General features: G+C 47.0%; 1 pseudogene; it reads right to left on the minus strand.

The window, feature by feature from the left end:
- Window positions 1–5,560: 5,560 nt before the first annotated feature.
- On the minus strand, window positions 5,561–8,260 carry LOC123046874 (multicopper oxidase LPR1 homolog 2-like; annotated as a pseudogene).
- Window positions 8,261–8,609: the final 349 nt, after the last annotated feature.

Here is an 8,609-nt window from a genome sequence, read left to right on the forward strand (position 1 = left end):
AATCGGCCGGATCGAAGATGGCTCTGATAACCAGTTGTGACGACCCGAGGATCTCAGATCGCACTCGAGGGAGAGGGAGGAAAGGGGGATGAGGAATCAGCCAGCTGAAAGGGGAGCTTTACTTGCAGAGGAGGAAGGTTCAGAGTAGAAGGGAAAGAATGAGATCACACATCACACACCCCTCTCGCCCACGCAGGGGCAGCTACATATACTGACTCGCTCTGGCCCACTGGTGACCTGGCCGATCGATGACTTGTCCCTCGCGTCCCTATTCGTCGATGCAGTCCACCCTGGCACTTGTAGGTGCGGGTGTGACACTCACTTGTTTCACTACCCTCCTCAACCAAAGCAACAAGATGTTTCTATAAAGGAAGAATGCACCCTGGACCACACACATGGTGTAAAAGATAGTATGCGCTGGATCCATGTTTGTTCTCTCCTCAGGCTTGTCGCTGTAATGGTCGTGGTCCATGAGACCGCGTACCGATATCCAGATGGTGATGAACAGCCCACAGATCATGAGCAACTGCAGAAACTTCAGGTAGAAGGACAATACCACAGCGTGAACCAGCACTACCACCGCTGCAATAACTTTCCTAACGACTGCCAGTACCTGGCGATTACCATATGCATTATCAGCCAGCTGCCGGTTGGGCGTCACTAAAATTTTCACCGCCCTCAGGCTCCAGACCAGATTAGCAGCAGAAGTCATCCTTTCACCGAATGAAACATTGATGCTGTTGTACGCGCATTCAAAGTTAGATACATGTCATTCTCGAAAAAAAAAAGTTAGATACATGCCAGTCTATATATAAGCAAGTGATGTGAAACAAGATTAAGCAACAAAACATACGTATTTGTGAGGACGACACCTTTAGGAATTTTTTTGGATCCATTTATAATTTTACAGATATTCATACTATACGTTTGGAACATAAAAGAAGACTCTCTTCTCCCTAAGCAATGAAAATTTCTTCTCTGTTTTGTCTAGATCTCGCCTTCTTTCATTTACTCCCTCCTTGTGAAATTAGAGTTTTCAAGCTGCAACTTGGAATGTTATCTATATATTGATATGTTCCTAGAAATAAAAGTGCATAATTTTGAAATACTTTTCATGACAAAAATAATACTCTTTTCCTTTGAAGTGTCTCAGTAATCAGTTTATATGATGATAGACGAAGCTGCACATAAGTTTGACTGCATGCCCCATCGTCTCAATATTCCCTTCACATGTCGACAGAAGATTGACTACATGATTTTTAGGAAGCCTTCTTTATCTATTAACCCTTACTATCTTCTAACTATCCAACGGTTTGTAATCCGGCTATTATACAGTCTCCCTTGCATGAATTTTTGGTGTCATATAACATGACTATGCTGGCATCAATGACATAGGGGTAGCCCGTGCACGTAACTCTCGCTTGCATCGGGTCCGAGGAATGGTCCGACCACTTTGAGTCTCTTGTATGCAGCCATAGTCCAAATTTCTGCATGGGGCTGTTTTCAGGACTCGAACCCGTGACATGATGGTCACAAGGCAACAACTTTATTGCGCCAAGACTCCCCTTCATCTATTATTTGAATGATATAATTGAACACTATTGTTTCTCAATTAGTGTCTTCATTGATAACAAATCCTATAAAGTCATTTCCACGCGACAATGTTACTACCAAAATTGACCCTAGGAGTTCATCAATGCTCCTTACTGTATATATTGGCATACCGCCACAATACTCTTTGTATTGTACTAAATTTGTTGCTTATGTGATGTATGAAATTGGTTGATGAATTGATGTTTATATCATGCGCGTGATGTGCATGAACTGGTGTGTTATGTTGTGCTTCCAACACTTTGGCTGTCAAATTGACGTTTTATGTGTGCAGGGGATATGACTGTTAAGAGCAGGGTTTGCTCTGCCAATATTTTACAACACTTCAGGCTGGCATGCATACAGAAGATGTCGCAGAAAAAGTCATTTCCGAGGTGAGTAAACTGAACAAAGCGCCTCGAAAACGTATTTGTTTTACACTTGAAAAGGTATCTAATATGTAAAATCACAAACCACCATGGAAAGGCCCACTCCATGGCATGCCTAAGGCCCGCCCCGGAAAGGGGTTACCTATCTATGGGCTTTAGCCTCAAACCTCACCCACCTTCTGTTTTCAAATTCAAACTCTACCTATACCTATTGTAGTTGCCGATGGAGAATCCAACATGGAATGAAGACTGGATAGTAGTACAGCACACGTGTTTTAAATGTGATGTCAAAAACAAAGAATAGATGTGATGTGGAATGTCAAACAGATCCTCCCGTGGCTAAGCACCCGAGACTCCACTCCTTGTCATAGCCATGGACCATGGTTCAAATTTTTAAAGAAATCCATGAAGCTTGTTAATTTTGACGAGCATCGGAATATTATTGACCTTATAAGATTAGATCTCAACCAAATTAAATTAACAAAATTCATCCTAAATATTTTCGATATCCGCTAGTTTGGTCAGTCGATTTGAGTGCTTTTCTACCAAAGGAAATGTTTTCAAAATTTTCCAAACTTTAAGATGTTTCGGTGATGACCGGATTGTTGTGTTCAGGAAATTCTAAACTCTGGTCGTTGCAAGACATGGGCTGAGCCAGGATTCCGAATTTGGGTGTATAGAAAAAAATACCACTGGTCAACCATTGGCAGAAAGGGCACACAACCTAGCTGCCTCACTCTGGAATTCCAATCAATTGGGAAATTGTAGCTGTCATCGGGAGGGCTTTGTGCTTAGATAATGGGCTTTTGAGGGAAATGATAAGGTTGATTGGGCTAAATGAAACTACATTGTCAATCCTTATATCCACATGGTACTGCATACTTGTCTAAAAAAACAAGGTGCTGCATAGAATTGTATACACCTAAGATGTTGATTTTTTTTTGGCACAAATAAAGGCTGTGCAGATGTGCAGATGTACAACCAGCTACCTAACTGGCTCCGCCCAACTTTGCTTCAACACAAATACTAATGTGGTCGAGGCCACATTGACCAGCCATCGTTCTCGACCAGACCAGCTAGTAGAGGTGGCGTCGATCGACCATCGTTCTCGACCAGTTAGCTTAACTCTCCCAAAAACGGGCCCTTGTACTTAATTGAGCATTCTTATTATTAGAGATGCGTGAGATGAGAAGATGTATACTAACCAGAGAATCTGCACAAGGGTAATCAGCGTGAGACGCCAGAAATCGTCCTTGTCGATGTTGGAGACGAATCCGCCGAGAAGAACCACCGTGGTCCATGTGACCACCAGGTACCCTATGCCTCTGAAGGCGAACCACATGTACGCCAGAAGCATGGCGTAGCCATTGATAAGCTTCATTTCCTCCCACTCGGAGTCGTACCTCCTTCTAGCCATCTATCCTTCACATCAAGAGTAGTAGGTGTGGGCTGAGCTTAACTAACTTGCACATGTACATAGATAACCCTCTGTATGAAAGTACGTAATGGGTGTGTTTATTTATGTCGTAAACGAGGTTGGATGTTGAACAGCAATCAAAAGCGAGGACGCGTAGTGGCCGTTGCTGTATATAATTTCAAGAATTCAACAGCCAGCTTTGTTCAGATCAGTGCGTGCCAACAACCAACCAGGCTCCTTTTTATCCAAACAATGAAAAAGGCAAGCCCCTAAGTTTTGTTTTTCTATCAAAACATGTGTTGATACATCTTTTGTGTGCCTTTTTAGCACCAAGAACATGGGCCTACTAATTCTCAATTGTATTAGAACTTGTTCTTTCTCAATAGTTATCTAGAACCGTCGGTGCGATGTGAGATTTGTGCACTGTTCCATAATTTTTTATCAGGGAACAAATGCTGGTTCTTCCCTCTAGATGACCAAATCCGGTATGTATAAACACATTTCTAAGATTGACATAACACTTTCCTGTACAACTGAAACAATAGAACAATTGATGATTTTTTTATTGCTTATGGTGAACACCTTTAATCTTTATGAACAAATCTTTAAAATGTGTTGGGAAATAAAAAAAATTCTCAATGTGGATAGACCAGCAGGCGTATTCCTTTCTAACTATGAAAGCAAGTTGTCTTGTGTATATCAGTATATGCGAGTTGTTCTAGCTTTTTATTTTCTGATGAAAATCGTGCTGGTCTGGCAGGCAAACAGTCTCTGTGCCCGCAAGAAGAAATCACACCCCTTTCCTCTACACATAAAAATTGGTCTGAAAAGTACATCTTTTTCTAGAATACTACATCTTTCACCCATGCAATAGAGAGGGAGTGGGAAAAGATCGAGGAGGTACTTTTTTATTTTAATTTACCCTTAAAAATATATGATTGGAAATTGGAGTTCACATAATGTTGAATTCAAATATTTATTCCTACAGTATAAGAGAAAAAAAATGAATCAAATTAATGGATTTTATCACCGATCGAGGTGCTTTGGCATGAGGAAGATCGGACGATTCTTCAATTGATATGGATGGATATCATGGAAAAAGGTGCATATGCGCGCGTTTTTTGGGCCATTTTTCTGGATTCTGGCTAGAATCTGGGCGTGGAAGGGCTCGTACTGTACGTCGTATGTGTGCGTTTCCAATTCCATCGCATCAAGCAGAGCAACATGCATGCAGCTCGTTCGTGGTGTTTGTTTTGCCTAGGACGGGAGGAGGCACCGTTGTTGTTGGTGGTGACTTGCTTTCGACATCAGTACCTGATCTGGTATATCCCAGCTTTCCTTCTTCATTTGTTGACCCACAACCATATGTAAAGTAAGGAAATGTGCCCGTGTGCACCGACGTTGCCGCAGCGTAGTGGCTGCGGCGGGATGGTGGCTGGGGCGACGGCTACGATGGGGCAGCTGCGTTGCGGCGCATGGAGCGGTGGTGCTGTGTCGGAGCAACCCGCTGAGGTGGACTCAGTACTTCGGAGGCTTGAGGACCGAAGGAAGAGGAGAAGCTGCAACCACGCCACTGAATCAGAGAACCTTTGCATCCAATTTGTTCAAGGTGAGCGACTGTATGTAATACCTTTGTGTTCTTTTCTTTTCTATTTTTGTTACCAATTTGGTTCACTTTCTGAACATGCATATGCCCTTTTGTAATTGTTTGTCAGTGCTAGCCTTGCTGCACCTTTGGTTCATCAAAAGAAAGGTGGAAGATCTAAAGCCAAAGGTAGAATAAGGAAAAGGTTAAAAAAAAAAGGCCCGCAAAAATTGGTTGGCTCAAGCACCTTGCGTCATTCTGAAGACAGAAACAATTAGAGCTGCTAAACAGAAGCTAATTTACACTCCACGCTGTAAATTCTCACAGAGTATGGAATTAGTCCAAGCCTTTGCAATTTTTTCCTGCCATGGGCCATGGCTGCTTGACATGAGCCTCGCGAATGCCAAGGCTAAGATATGTACTATCTCAATTATTACCAATATAGCTTGAGTATAGTAGTAGTAGGAGGAGTAGCCTTCATATACTATTTTTAAAAGTAGGCACTTTATTATTAAGCAACAAAGTTACAACGAGTCTTCCAGATGCAATCCGGAGAAAAAGTACAAAGACTAACTGAGTTCATACAAGACTCGCGCTCCCCTGCGTGCAGTCCCTCAACTCGTTGACGCGCTGGAGCGACCTCTGCTTCAGCACGGCAAAGACCGCCAGGTGCCCGTGCAGCGGGTGGTTGTCGTCGTCGGTGAGGTTGATCACCTCCCACAGCTCCGACGTGCCCTCCCGCGGCGTCTCTGTCACCGGGTCCATGTAAGGCACGCCGTTCAGGTACATGTGCGTCGGCTCGTCCGTGCCCTTCTTGGCGTACTTGTACATGGCGATGTGCCGGGTCACCACCGCCTCCCGTGCGTCCGGCTTCGGGTACCACGGCATCAGCGCCGCCGGCATGGCGGACGGGTCGTGCTCCGGCTTCCTCACGACCAGGAATTACATCACTGCCACCGTCTCAGCCTTCTTGTCATGGTCGCCAGGGTATGGCGTCGGCGCGCTGGGCCGCACGGTCGCCGCGTCGTCCTTGGCGCCGGCGAAGTCGACGACGACGTCCGCGATCTCGGACGGCGCCAGCAGGAACTCCTTCGTGGGCACCGGCCTGGCGAGGTACACGGAGTCGGAGCCGACGTGGACGAAGCAGAGTCCACCAGAGAGCGAGAGACGGAAGAAGCGTGCATTGCTGGCGTTGAGGATGCGGAATCGATACCGCCGGCGCCGCACGCGGAGGAAAGGCCAGGCCTTGCCATTGGCGACGATGACAGCGCCGAAGTACTCCGGCTGCCACTGCGGGTGCACCTGGGGGTTGTTCCCCGTGGCGTTCATGAAGAGCGAGCCGTCGCTCCTGAAGTCACGGTCGAACAGCACGAGGTTCCGGTCGAACTCCTCGCCGGAGGGGAGGCCGAGGGGCGCCTCGGCAGCCGGGTCGGACACCCGGTACGCGCCGAGGAGGCCGGCGAGGATGTTGACGCGGGTGAGGCCCATGGCGTGGTCATGGTACCAGAGGTTCCCCGGAGGCTGCTGGTTTGGGTACTCGTACGCCGGCGAGGAAAAGTGTGGGCCCGTGGCGGCGAAGCCGGAAGTGAACCACGCCATGGAGTTGCCATCGGAGGTGGACTGCTGCACGCCACCGTGAAGGTGGGTGACGGTGGGGACGACGGTGCCGTTGCCGAGCCCCGCGGCAGCGAGCGATCTGTCCCATGGAAGGATGTGATCCGGCGGGAGGTGGTTGGTTGGTCCACGTCACGCGTGTGGGCACCCCCTTCATGGCCACGATGGTCGGACCCGGTACGGTGGCCGTCTCCCTGCTGGCGCCGTAGGCGAAGACCCGCATCGCCGGAAGGTCGCGGTGGAATTTCTGTCCACAAAAAGAGAAATAAAAAAAAATGCAATTCAGACAAATTGTCAAAGGGGGCTTGACTTTGCATGATCTTTGATGCACAACTTGAATGTCGTATTTGTCTTGCATAACAACTGTATTTCATGTACATATATTTATACGGATTTAATGCACATATAATAAGTGAAAATCATAGTAAAAATTATGTGATGAAGACTAGAAAAATTAAAATGTGTCTTATATTTTAGAAAGGAAGTAACACCGTATATAGAGAATCCTAACTGACTGCGCACACTTGCGGTCGCTGAATCATGTGGATCAGCGCATGCCTACCACACATGCCGCCACCCCAAAGGGCATGGCCAATGGTTAGCCCCAAAAATGCTGCCTCGGAGGCCAGCTAGGCTCGGATGCCAGTTTGAATCAAAAGCTAATGCCTCAAATGTGTCAGTGTAGCCTGCAGAAGAGTCGGGCGCTTCGATGAAGAAGTGAGCAGAGAGAGAGAAAAAGACTGAAAGAGTGGTCCCGACGCAGCTGAAGCATGCAAGCCATGGCTGACAGCCGCACTCGCACCTCGAGCTCCTCCGCACGGCCTTCAGCTTGTGCACCCGCATTGGCTTCGAACTAGTCGGAGGCGAGGTCCATCGCGAGCGGGTTTCCGGGAAAAATGCCTCGACGATGCTGGACCCAGAAGTAGCGAAGTTGTCGTCTGCCTGCGGCGGCATTGAAACGCACCCACCCACCGTGGCCCTGAACTGCTCAGGGGGGAAATCCATGGCAACTGGTTTTGGAAGAAAAAAGTGGTGGGACTTAATCCAGGAGGAATGATTTGGCACATAATTTTTAGAAGAAAAAAATGGAAACCTTATTCATTTGGTTTCAAAGTTCTGGTTAATCCCATTTAATCATGCATGAAACTAAGAAAGTATCTGCACTAAAGCCAGGTCTTTTTTTCTTGTCTAATGAATGGAATACTTTCTTTTTCGTTTCTGAAATGAAAACCTCGAGATATATGAAGAAAATAATACTGAATGAAAACCAGGACATGGGCAGCGTCACCACGCGTGCACCATCGTCACCATAGTAGATGCCGACACAAACGGAATTGGCAAATCTCAGTCGACTAAGACTTCGATGCTATATTCTTAAGATCTTATATGCAGATCCATGCAAAAAAAAAGGCCAAGAATATGTTGTTCGTGTACACGTACCCATATGGTGTCGTACATGCCGATGATGAGCTCCCCGGCGACGAGCCTGCCGCGCTCCGCCACGCCGTACCCATGCAGCACTGGCATGTCCGGTAGCTCGTCCACAAACTTCTCCAGCCTCCCCGCGTCTAGCAGAGGAACACCCTGCTTCTGCCCCTTGCCCTCGCCAGCCGCTGCAGCTGCCACGAGCAGCACACACATGCCGAGGAACGTCCCCTTCACCATTGGCGTGACGCAAACGAGAGCACCGTGTGACTCCGCTTTGGTCCCCTTGGATTTCTCCCGCGAAAGAGAAGAGAGGTTCCACTGAGGCAGTCGACAACTCGGCCTCTCGGCCCTGTGTTGTCCCCTGGCCTTGGCTTGGTTGTCTCCTTTAAATGCTTGAGAGAGAGAGAGAGAGGAAAGAGGCGGCAGGAATATCTGTGGACTGGTTGCTTGTTTGAAACATAGAAGAGATTTAAGGTTGTAGCTTTAGACAGATTCTATTTGGTTCTGTCTTTTCAATGTGAATGAATGTATGAATGGATGCCCTGTAGGGTCCATCTGGGTCACATGGGATCTGAATTAGGAGCGG

This window comes from Triticum aestivum, chromosome 1A (assembly GCF_018294505.1).
Source record: "Triticum aestivum cultivar Chinese Spring chromosome 1A, IWGSC CS RefSeq v2.1, whole genome shotgun sequence".
Classification (NCBI taxonomy): domain Eukaryota; kingdom Viridiplantae; phylum Streptophyta; class Magnoliopsida; order Poales; family Poaceae; genus Triticum; species Triticum aestivum.